The following is a 12,482-nucleotide window of genomic DNA, read 5'->3' on the forward strand; positions in this document are numbered from 1 at the left end:
GAGCAGCCACAGCCTGAAGCTCCCTTATGTGTGCACTGTCCGGCTGCTGGTGTGTCCGGCTGCACATACAGTGTGTTTGTATGTGTGATATACTATGTATGTATTTCAGGTGAGCTGTGTGTGATGTGAAATGTACATGTGTGTTTGTGGTGTGCTATGTATATGTGTGCAATGCAGACCCCCATGCAGGATTTTTTCTTTTCCATTTATCATTGTGTTTTTTATTATTATTATTATTATTATTGGGGGGGGGGGGGGGGGCAGTCTTACAATGGGAGGGGTCAGGTAATTGGAAGGGGAGGAGTCAGGACTGGAGGGGGAGGGTCAAGTTTAATCAGTACCCCCCCCCCCCCACACACCTAGAAGAGAAGTCTAGATCCGCCACTGGTCGGGTGGTGATTGACAGCTCCCCCAGCAGCGGGCTCCATCTCCTCAGAGAGGCTGCACAAACAGCGGGGCTCTCCTCACTACAGGAGGGACGCTGACAGGCACAGCGCGGGCACACTACAGCACTAGGAAACACCACAGCACTGGGGACATGGATACAAAGCGCTACAATTGACTGGTAAGAGGAGGGCGCGCTGAGGGGCTAACTACTAAGGGGATAACTGCGCTGTCACTCAGGGTGTGACAGCGCGGGATTGCGCTGGGGACCGCCTATACCTACGGATGGTGGCTGCAGGGGACAAACAGCCTGTGGGCTGCTGCTGGGGTTGCCATGGAGATGGTTGCCGAGCGCACCTCTCTAACACCTGCGCCCCTGTGTCACTCACATTTTGCTGGGCAATTTTCACACTTATTTTGACAACTTCCCTTGGCACTCAAAGGGTTAAGGACACTCTTTCTGTTTCCTGGGGACTACTGTAAGGCACTAAAACTGGAGAATTGAAACCAGACCTATATAAAAGTTTATCCAAAGAACATCTTCTCTAGAGCCAATGTTGATCTCTATCTATATGGATAAGTATAAAGTTCATGAGTTTTACTAATAGATATCTGAAATAACCACGTTTTTCACTGCTTCTGTCAGTCGTTTATCCTAACAAGATGTGTGAAATGATAGAGTAGACGACATTTTGATAAGCACGAAACTGCTGCACAAAACTATCTTTTCACACCAATTTCCTGCAATGGTGCCTTGATTTTTGCTAAGGTGCATACTGTAGGTCAGGGCTGGGTTAAGGGAGAGGGGTCCCCCATGTAATGTGCATGGATAGCGGCTGCATGCGTACACACACTCCCGCTATCCCATGAAATTTACAATATGCATTGGAGGACACAGCTGAACAGTGTTAGTTAATATATTCATCCAAATGACTTATAAAAATTTATATATAGTCATAAGGACCATACGCATGGTAGGTTTCCGTAAAAAAAAACGAAATTCTATTTCTTGTTTTCCTTGCAATAATGAAAAGTGACAGAATCATAAACGATGGCACTATGTTACTTGTTCTGCAGTTGTCTTGTTGATGTCTGTGTTCATGGTATTCTGCCCTGAAGGCCTGCAGGAGTAATAGTCACAAGCATAACAGAAATGCGTGTATGGATTTGTATATCAATATACATGCAGCTATAAATATGGCAATTACTCTGTGCATAGATGTTTTCAGGGACTTTTCTGTGCCTAATGCAAATACTCTATCACACTTATCTTTGCTCCCTGAACATCCAGGGAACTCCAGGAAGAGTAATACCGCTTTCATACCAGCCTATATTCCCAGGTTGGCCCGGGGAACATCCCGTGACTATCGCTGGTGTGCAAGGTTCCTCGGGCAAATTCCTGGAAAAATTTCCTGGGAATTCAACCCTGCTAGATAGCAGGGTTGCTCCCAGGACCAGCCAGGGAAGCAGGCCGGTGTGAAAGGTACTTACCCAGCATCCCGGCTTGCTTCCATCTGGACAGCGGGTTCCGATGTCCAGGGGTCCAGGCGGCGGGGTCCGGGCAGCGGGTTCCAGACTGCGGGGATCTGGCAGAGGCGGCTGTGGGCTTGTATTGCTATTTGTCAGGCAGTGGGGCGGGAAGAGCTGCTGGATTTGAAAATACTGGCCTGACGCTCTCAGTCAATCAGCGTCCGAGCAGTCTTTCCAAAATGCTTTCAAATTCTCCCACCCCACTGCCCGGCAAATAGCGCTACAAACGCTCCGCTGCCGGATCCCCGCAGTCTGGACCCTGGATCCCAACACCCGCTGCCCAGACCTCACCAACCACTGCACCCTCACACCAGAAAATGCAGGGGCTAGGATGGAGTGAAAGGCGCCAACCCGTGAATGTCCCTGCATCATCCAGGGACCATATTCCCAGGTAAGTCCCTGCATTTTCTGGTGTGAAAGGGGTATAAGTCATCCTCCAGCATTCCATCCTTTTCCTAGTAGGGTGGAATGATGCATTTTGTCCAAGCCCCCTTTTTACAAATCTGTGATTTGCTGCATTATGCAGTTAGGGGGTGTGGCTTTATAAACACAAGCTCCCAACCACCAACCCCTAACAGTGATCAGGTGCTTTACCCCCCAAGATGTTTCTTATGAGGAAAATGTTAAAGCTGGCAAATACTAACTGTATGTACTATATGTATACTTTGCAAATGACTAAGGGACTAAGATCCCTTCAGTACATGATGATGGAAAGAGTTTGTAGATGACAAGGTCACTGTAGATCAAGGCTGGCTAAACCGGTCCTCAAAACCTACCAACATGTCACGTTTTCCAGACCACTTAGCTGGAGCACAAGGGCAGTCATTGCCAACTGTTACATTTTCAAACATGTGCTGCATTCATTCCTAACCGACACATTCTACAGATCCACAGGTGGCCAGGAAAACATGGACCGTTGGTAAATTTCAACGACCGGTTTGGCCACCTCTATGATAGATGAAATAGATCAATTGTTCTCAAACTTGATTCTCAGGACCACAAACAGTTCACGTTTTCCAGGTCACTAGACTGGTGCACTCATTACTCACTTACACATTTGAGAATATCCACAGGTGGAGCTAATTATTTCACTTGATTCTGTGAGGGGCCCTGAGGACCAAGTTTGACAACCTATGAAATTGATGATTTCCTGTTACTAGGGAAATCAGATTTCATTATTCACTTCTCTTACCCTAAATGAAAAACTCTCAAGTCTACTGACACATGGAGGCCATACTGTATGTAATAGGGTCTGAGATTGCTGAAGATGCGGCATGCCAGCCGATCCTGGACATTTTTATAAAATGGCAATCATTTTCATGGCAAAACGTTTACATATGTCTGGTTATCTCTTTTACTATCCATTTTTATCTTAATTTTCTGGTGTGATCCTTAAACTTAAGTAAACATATTATACAGTGATGTATTTTGTGACAGTTCCTGCTTATATTTTCCTGTACAGTATGTATCAATTACGGCTGTTCAGTTCTCAACAATCTTGACCAGGAAGTTCCTTTCTATTTTATTTTATGAAGGAAACCACTGTGTAAAATAAATTATTATAGCAGAGTGGAGAAGTCGGCCATTGCAAAAGTTGCCCATAGCAACCAATTAGCATCTGCCTGCAGGGTTGGATGAGCCCATAAGGGTACAGAGGAAACCCCCAGTGGGAGCCACTGACTGAGGACCCTTCTGCTCTGATGATTAGGTTCCAGAATGTGTACTGCAATTATGCATATGCTATATTATACTGCACAGGACTATGGTGTATTTTCTACAGTGCATTGCTGTTACTAATGCATGCACTTGCAGAATTTACTATAACTATATTTTCTGAGGGGACCAAATCTAATATGTGTAGTTACACCCCCTCTGGAGACTGACCCCACCCCTAAACATGGGCCCCTACAACTGCATTCCCACCCATGCACACTGTCTACCTATCATTTTATGGATTGTACACAAACTGTATTGTGTTTTTGAACAACTCCTGTATCGGTGACTATTATTAATAATACATGTGTTTAGAACTAATTGGGAGGAGATGGCTGTTATCCATTTGCAGTGTAAATCAGAGCACTCCAGTTGTTCCTTGACTTACTCCACAGGCAAACGCAGGTGATCACCTCCATCCCTGAGCTTGAAAAGCAGCTCAACTCATGGACACATGAGACACAGTAGTGTCTCATGGACACAGTAGTAAAGTATATCACAGGGTTGCCGACCCTCCCGGAATTCCCGGGAGTCTCCCGAAAATCTGGGGGACCCCCCTGAGCCCCCCGAATCACGGCATATACATGCCGCAATCCGCGGGTCTCAGAGGAGGGGGCGGAGCTAAAATGGCACAATCGTGTCATTTTAGCCCCTCCCCCTCCATGGAGATCAGTCATGTCGCCTATTTCCCATAATGGGGGCGGGGCTTAATGACATCACAGTCAAGCCCCGCCCCCGATCGGGTAAGGAAAGTCTCCTCTCCGGGCTTCTCCCGGAGAGGAGCATTTAAAAGTCGGCAACCCTGTTATATCAATAATATGATTTTTCTAGAGCTGTGACAACAAGCAGTTTATTCTCTTCAGGCTGGGGGGAACTGTTGTGAAGTATGCATTACCCTGCTGGCTGTTTGGGCACAGTGCTGGTTCTCAAGATATGCGAAACCCCTACTTATTTTGTCCCCCCTTATTTTGGGAACCAGGACCGGCCCATGAGCCTGGTGCTAGTTTTAAAAATCCAGGAGAACCCCAACTTGTTTACCCCCTGAATTTCTAATACCCGGGGCTGGTTATAGCCGTGGAGGGGGGGACCCCACGCCGTTGTTTTTTATTTTTATTTTAAATTTGGAAATACAAATTTACTGCCGTATATGGGTAGGAATGGCTAGGAATACGGCCATTCATAGCCATTCGTAGCTTAGTACATTTTCCCTTAGGTGATATTGTGAGCAACATCACTTACAAATAGCTTTCTAATAGCCTAGTGTGTCTCTCCATATCATTAACGATGCCTGCTCCTGCGCATCGTTAATGACCTCCACCCTCGTCCTGCATGTTCAGATGAGGAATGTCCTCCTTAATGACAGTAACTGCATCCGTAGCATGAATGTCGCGCCCGACGCCGTCAACACCCCCCATTGCCCGGCACCGGTGTGTATGCCGCATCTCTGCCAGAATCAGCTGGTGTGTAGGGGGCTTAGCTCTCTCTGCACATGTCACATTTTCCCCACCTGCCGTGCAAACAGCAAAAGCTAACAGGTCTGAATCAGTGACCATTACACAAGTATACCTAGAAGAACTGATGCTGTTTTGAAGGCAAAGGGTGGTCACACCAAATATTTCTATTTATTTTATTTAGATTTCTCTTCTGCTCATTCACTTTGCATTTTGTTGAGAAGATAAAAGGTTTTCTTTTGACGCTTCTTTTTATTAAAACATTATTTCCACATCTGCCTAAACCATTGCACAGTATTGAATACATAAAAACACAATAAATACATTTTGTAATCATATATAGGGGGTTATTCTAAATTGTTTGGTCCCCCGTGCATTCACAATAGAGATGGCTACTGACTCAATGTCCCGACTCAGTGACTCGAACCATTAGAATGAATGAATGATTCAAGTCACTCGCTGATTACTGAGTAGAGTCAGTCAGCAGCAGTAGCCCTGCCCCCACCTCTCAGACTCGAGTCGGCAGGAGGGACTTGAGTCGGGAGGAGAGACGGAGAGACAGTGGGAGACACCCAGTGGGAGGGAGGCAGGGAGTAGTCATGACTTACTAGTGAGTCAGGGGCAGGGCTGCTGTGCCTGGATGAATCCCTGAGTCTGTCAGTGAGTCAGGACAGTCGTTCACTGTGCAAGCTCAGTGATTCAGTGATGCGGATCAGATTCATGCAGTAGTGAGCCAACTTACTGAATATGTTGTGCACTGTCTCTACATTGCAGACGAGCAACCAAATGGCTCAAATCACTGACTCAACTCACTTTATTGAACTGAGTCGCGTGGCTCGGTTCGTTGAATCATTTTGCCCATGGCTAGTTTGCAATGGTTTGCGTCTGTGCATGCGCAGATGCATTTCTGTGAATGTGCAGATGCAGGGTATGAGCGGGCACGGTGAACACCTAGCAATGCGGGCGGAGGGCTGTGGGGTGGTGGCAGGGGGCAAAGTCCATGAGAATACCCAACATTTCATGGGCTTCCCAAGAAAAAATGGGCATTCCTCTGGAAACCCAGCGATGACGCAGGGGTGGGCAGCTGGTATCAGCGGATGTCAGCCGCCAGCCTTCTTCCTGCACAGGGTGCTCCCAGATCAGAGACACCATAGAGTGGTCTCTGATCTGCGAGTACTGGAGAAATCTGGAGAAATCATTCGACGAGCGCTGGAGAAATCATTCGATTTCTCCCCGACCGCGATTGTATGATTATGCAAATCATCAATATGCAGCCGTGTGGGGGATCGGCCTGTGCGAGGGGGGCAGGCGGCACTGCGGACGGCGTTTGGTCCACAATGCTGCGAATTTGGCAGTGTTGTGTATGGACCAGAATAAGGTCCATACTGTATGATTTTAATATACATCTCACTATGAAGCATATCAATCAGCTTATACTGTAAGAAACATTGATTACTTTCAAGCAGAGTTCTACAGTGCAATAAGCAGTGACTGGCAGAGAATAGGTTAAACAGATTTATCTCATATTCCCTTGGTGAAGCTTACATACAGGGCAATTACACACAGGCCTTTTTTATGCATGATTGAATAGTTTTGAGTGATTGAATAAATCAGTGCCCCATAGGGTTTCTTTATAAAAATATATATTTTAAGAAATAATGCACATTCATGTGATCAGACATCTAAATGCAATAAATTCAGCAATAGATTGATGGCACCCATTAAAAGCATACAGTATTACAGTATGTCGTTGAGATTGACCTTCAGTGTTTTTCATCATATTTATTTGAAGTCTACTGATCATAATAAATTGTTTATTTCTACAGAACACAGTATACTGTGACCAGAATAATAGAACATATTTATTGCCATGGAATCATAAATCCTTGCTTGTGAAAGGTGTATGAATGCTGTATAAGGTATGTACTATATCTGTAGCTTTATTAAAGCCCCTAGGTTCCGTATATGATGTATGTGGTATCTAGCCTCCTTGCATTAACAGCTTTCCTAGTTGTGATATGCCATAGGGTGTCTTCGTAGGGCTAGGTTTCTTTTTTGCAACTTTTCTGTTTATAGAAAATATATTGCTGATAAAAATGATATGTGGCATGCCTATATTCTGTTTGCGCTTGCAGCTGTATCTGTATACAAAATGCTACGTTACAGTGACTTGCATCCATTTTGCAAAATTAGACCTATTTCGATGGAGAAAGTTGCATGCAAGACTCTCTGCTCTATTGAGACACATGGCTCTTGATTGTTATGTGTAATGCAACTTGTAGTTCACAGAGCATGGATGTACAGATGTAGTGCCCCTCATGCTTGCAGGGGCTGGCGATAGAATTGACAGCCCCCACCAGCTGCCAGGCCCCGCCAGCCGTTGGAAACCTCTTAAACACCTCTCATGCCCCATTGACATTTGACAAGGCCGTGACACGTTTCCGTCTCCTTCCAGACCACAGATTTCCTTACTTTCAAGCTATACACTATTTACAATCTATTCTTTCTAAACTTCAACCCCATGACATCACAAATCCCTTAGATTCTGTTATCCGCACTGGCACCCACTCTATCTCTAATATATATGTTTGCATCCGCCCAGAAATAGACACTGACACTGATCTCCCAGACCTACATAAATGAGCTTCACTAGCTTCAACCCCTGACCCCGATGCTATTTTATCCATATTTCTCTTAACTATTAAACTTATCCCTTATAGCTCCTGCCAAGAAATGTTTTATAAAATCCTCCACAGGGCCTATTTTTCCCATAAAAGACGCCACCTGATGGGTGTTGCGGATACCTCTGGTTGCCCAAAATGTCACTCCCCTGGAGCTGACCTCTATCACTGCCTCTGGGCATGCCCTCGCATACACACATTCTGGAACATTATACATAACTATGCTGCTTCCTCTCTAAAGCTACACTTTCAGTAACGCATCTTGGGCTCTATTTGGCTATGTAGCAGATCAAGTATCCAGGCCTAAAAAGTGATAAAAAAACTCCCTGTGATTCTATCGGCGGCAAGCAAGAAAGCTATATTACAACAATGGATTCATGATACTGCACCCTCCCTGTATATGACGGGTGTGGTATAGTGGTCCGACAGTCTGGGTCCCAACAGTCATTATCCCGACATCAGGACCCAGACAGCATGGTGAGCGCAACTAAACCCCTTGCGGGCACAGTGGCTCGCTACGCGAGCCACCTATTCTATTCTCCCTCTATGGGGGTCGTGGACCCCCACGAGGGAAAATAGCAGGTGGCCGTCGGGAACCCGGCTGTTGGTGTTTTGACAGTCGGGATCCCGACGTCGAGTGAATGCCTGTCAGGATCCCGACTCCCGGGACCCCGTCAGGCACCCGGAAATGACAACTTCTATACTTCCTCTTTTGTTTACCATGGATTGGCTGGAAACCTCCCTGCACAAGGAATCTATGACTCCTGCCCTATTTAAATGCTGGGGGAAATACATCCAGACTTTACCATCTGGAATGAGATTGGCAATTCAGACCTGTTTCCAGTGGACTTCATGGTACACTATCCAAACCCTTCAAAATAGGACCTCCATTGGACTTTAATTGCCCATAAATGACCTTTTTTATATTTCCCTCTACTTCCCCTATCACTTCTTCCATTTCTCTTTTCCCCTATCCCCATCTCCTGCTGGATGGCTGGATCGGTCCATGGATGGGTTGATGGCTTGGAATAGGAATGGGCAGATATCTTGCTTTCCTTTTTAGTTATAAGTTTTCTTCTTTCTGTTGTTGATGTTGTCAAGGTTAATGTTATGTTTCCTACTACTGCTCTTACTAATACCATTTACTGATCTCTTAGATTATATTATTCATAACTGCTGTTTAGTAGTGGTCTCGCTGTGAATTGAATATCTAAACCCCTTTTGACTCCATGTAATGGAACCCCTATATTAGTTAACTCTTTCTTGGCACTCATTTCTTTGTTAATGTTTGACAGCGAGAGTCACTTTACTTAATCTTTTCTTGATCATTCTACAGTATATAGATGAGAAATATTGGAAAATATTGGAAAATGGTGGATTGTTCCTCAATCATACCACACTATGCTCTTAATTTCTGTATTTGTTATTATCTATGATTTTTGAGGTTCAATAAAATATATTTTGACATTCGCGGAATGTTGGCATGCGACATGCCCATATTAGGATGTCAACATTAGGGTTAGTCTGTGGAAAATAGGACTAGGGTCAGGCACTAGAGGGAGGGTTACATGTAAAGGTTAGACAGGGTTAGGGATAAGGGAAATCTGGAGCAATAAGATGATTTCACCAGAACCGATAGTCACATGACTGCCCGGACCAGGATGCCACCACTAAATACAGCACTACCACTGGGACCAGGTACATTAAGGGACAATGTTTATACTCTTTTACATTGACATTTCATCAGTGTCTACATGATTACAGATTATTGTCTGTCCTGTAATTAGTTGCCTACTCTCCCAAAATGGTCGAGAAAACCATATAATATTACGGCATACAGTAGTTTGTCTTTTGCTTGTATGATATACTGTACTGCTCAAATTAAAGAAATATTTGAATTCTAGTGTGTTTATAGTTCATCTAAATTATACATCTGTATATCACTCCTACCTTTACTGTTATCCTCATTAATTTTATACCATGGCTTCCCTAGTATTGTGCCTTCCAAATCAGAGAGAAGGCAACGTTATGTCTGCAGGATCATGGCAGACCAAGTAGCACACTGAGAAACTCCAGATTACAATGCTGAGGCAGCAGGGATACAGTATCTATGGGGTAAATTTACTAAGATTGGAGCTCTATTGCCGATGAGATGTTTCCTATAGCAAACAATCAGATTCTACTTATTATTTATTTAGCATCTTCTGGAAGATAATATATAGCATTTGATTGGTTGCTACTGTATGGGTAACATCCCATCTTCAATAAAACTAGAACTAGATCTTAGCAAATGTACCCCTATATATCATACCCTCCAACATCTGGAGGGTAGAAATCGGTGCACATCCGAAACGGGGGCGTGGCCAAATGGGCGTGTCAGTGGAAAAGGGGGTGTGGCCACGTCCCCTTTCCGAATGTGGACTGGCGTCATTCACACCATGTACCCGGGGCCCCAGGATGAGCCGGGTATCATGTAAGCAGCGCCCACCCCACTTTCTTTACCCTTCTCAGCCAGCTATCAGCTGTATCGGCGATCCCCTTTTGCGCTGTGGTGTGCGCACATTTTGCCCTCCCCTGGAAACGGAGACGTGGTGCAGGGGTTCCGGGGCAGAAATCACTATGCAAGGGGAGGATGGCCGTCCCGCTGAGTCCCTCTGCAGTGCTACCTGGGAAATGTAGTCTATCAGGCCACTCACACACAGAGCAGCCAGCAGTGTAATAGAAGAAAACTACAGTTCCCAGAGACGGAGGAGCTGCCTATCAAAAAGCGGTACATTCGGTACAGTCTGATTTAGCCGGTACAGACCATTAAAAAACGGTACTGTACCGGCTAAATCGGTACAGTTGGAGGGTATAATATATGTGAGAGGCGGGTGGCTGGTGTATATACTGTACGTGTGAGAAGGAGTTGGCTGGGGCAGGGTTGGGGTATATGTGAGTGAGAGGGAAGTGGGAGGAGTATACTGTATGTGTATGTATATATATATATATATATATATATATATATATACACTGTATGTGTGTGTGTGTCAGAGAGAGAGAGAGAGAGAGAGAAAGGTGGAGCTGTCATAATGGTAGTAGAGTAATATAAAATTAATATTATATATTGACATGTTATAATAATACCCACCTCCACAGCCAAAATGTTGTCATTTATAACGAAAAAAATGGTTTATGCACCAATTAAAGGTCCACCCGACACATTTTCCATAGCTCCACCCAAGGTTTATCTGCCTTTTTTCTTAGTCCCAGGCCCAACAATGTATTTTGGCAGCCATATGTACATGTGCAGTAGCACATCAGGTCGGAATTCACACCTCCCTGCAGATTCTCGGTCCTAGTACCCAGTGTGGGTGCCCATAGAGGGAACAGTGCCGGAGCGCACAATTCTCTAACAGTAATGTCATGTATGTCTGCAGTCACATGTTACACAGTGCAAGGTGGGCTTTCTTAATTTTCCTGCAAAGTTCAAAGTGGCTAAAGTAAGTGATTAGATTAGTAATACTGCTTTTCCACCAAAATCCCAGGTCTGACCTGGGATTTGGAACACAGAGCCAAACTGGGTCAGACCAAAGACATATCACATTTCCAGTGCAGCTCTAATCCAGATTATCCCCAAGCCAGCACAATTCACACTGCATATGGGGATATACTGTCAGAACAGTGGGGCATGGCCTTGATCCCATTAGGTCACACCATGTTGTTGATACCTCTCTAAATCACACTGGGGGTAAACACAGCACCCTACTGTATGTGCACTGAATGGACACTGCATGCACTCACACTGGTAGCACATACAGCAGGGGCGAATTTAGGGGTCAGGCCGCCCCTAGGCACAACATTTTTGTTTCCCCCCCTATTTTAATGTAATCATATATGTATATACATTGTTATTTATATATTTCATTAAAAACTGTAGCCCACCTTAATATTTTTTTAAGCACTCTGGACTGCTCACTGTACGGATGATCCGGAGGGAGGGAGGCACTTATTAGTACAGTGATTAGCACAGTGTCTCCATCAGTCTCTCTCCGGCTCACACACTGTAACTGACTGAGCGCAAGGAGGATCTGCGCGCCACTCAGCTCAGCTGCTGGATACACAGCAGCCAATAGACTGTGTGTTCCGGACACGCAGGGGACCGTCGGACCCAGCCACTAAGCGGTGATGTAATGTGCATGGCAGAGTGGGTAGGGAGTGGCGGGTGACCAGCGGCGCTGCCGCCGACATATGATAATTCATGTCTGGGGCGGCGGCGCTCGTCACTCGCCGCTGCCCACCCGCTCTGCCATTTAACAGAATGTCAGCCTGCATGCCGCCCTTAATTGGTGCCGCCCTGAGGCCGGTGCCTCACGGGCCTAGGCACAAATCCGACCCTGACATACAGCATTTCCACCAACCTCTCGACTGTGTTTATTAGGACACATTTCACAGGCTGGTAAACATGGAGGCATGTGTATCAATACTGGTGTCCTGCAGAGGGGCTGATGGCAAGTAAGGAGGCATGTGTGGCTCTGATGACATATGTGTAATATATTTTAAACGTTACTTGTTTTTATTTTTTGTAGTAAAATGTTTGGTGCACCAAATCTCTCTAACTTTTTAGAGTGGGACACTCATGATAATATTTGAATACACATGCTTGGGGTATAGTCAAAAAGTCTACAATAACAGCATTCCTGATGTCAATACCATTATGTAGACCAGGGGTTCCCAATCTTTT

General features: G+C 45.2%; 1 long non-coding RNA gene across 4 annotated transcripts in view; it reads left to right on the forward strand.

Annotated features, from left to right (window-relative positions):
• The first annotated feature begins 373 nt into the window (after window positions 1–373).
• Window positions 374–12,482, forward strand: part of LOC146036654 (uncharacterized) — a 111,866-nt gene continuing 99,757 nt past the window's right edge. For 2 of the 4 annotated variants that reach the window (XR_014460901.1, XR_014460902.1), the window contains exons 1-2: window positions 374–565; window positions 6,905–6,997. This is a non-coding gene — a long non-coding RNA (uncharacterized LOC146036654). Of the gene's footprint in view, window positions 566–742; window positions 864–6,904; window positions 6,998–12,482 lie in introns of those variants that run through there. The other 2 variants (XR_014460903.1, XR_014460904.1) reach the window with 1 other exon arrangement.

The sequence above is a fragment of the Crinia signifera genome, chromosome 9 (assembly GCF_055691185.1).
Source record: "Crinia signifera chromosome 9, ASM5569118v1, whole genome shotgun sequence".
NCBI lineage: Eukaryota > Metazoa > Chordata > Amphibia > Anura > Myobatrachidae > Crinia > Crinia signifera.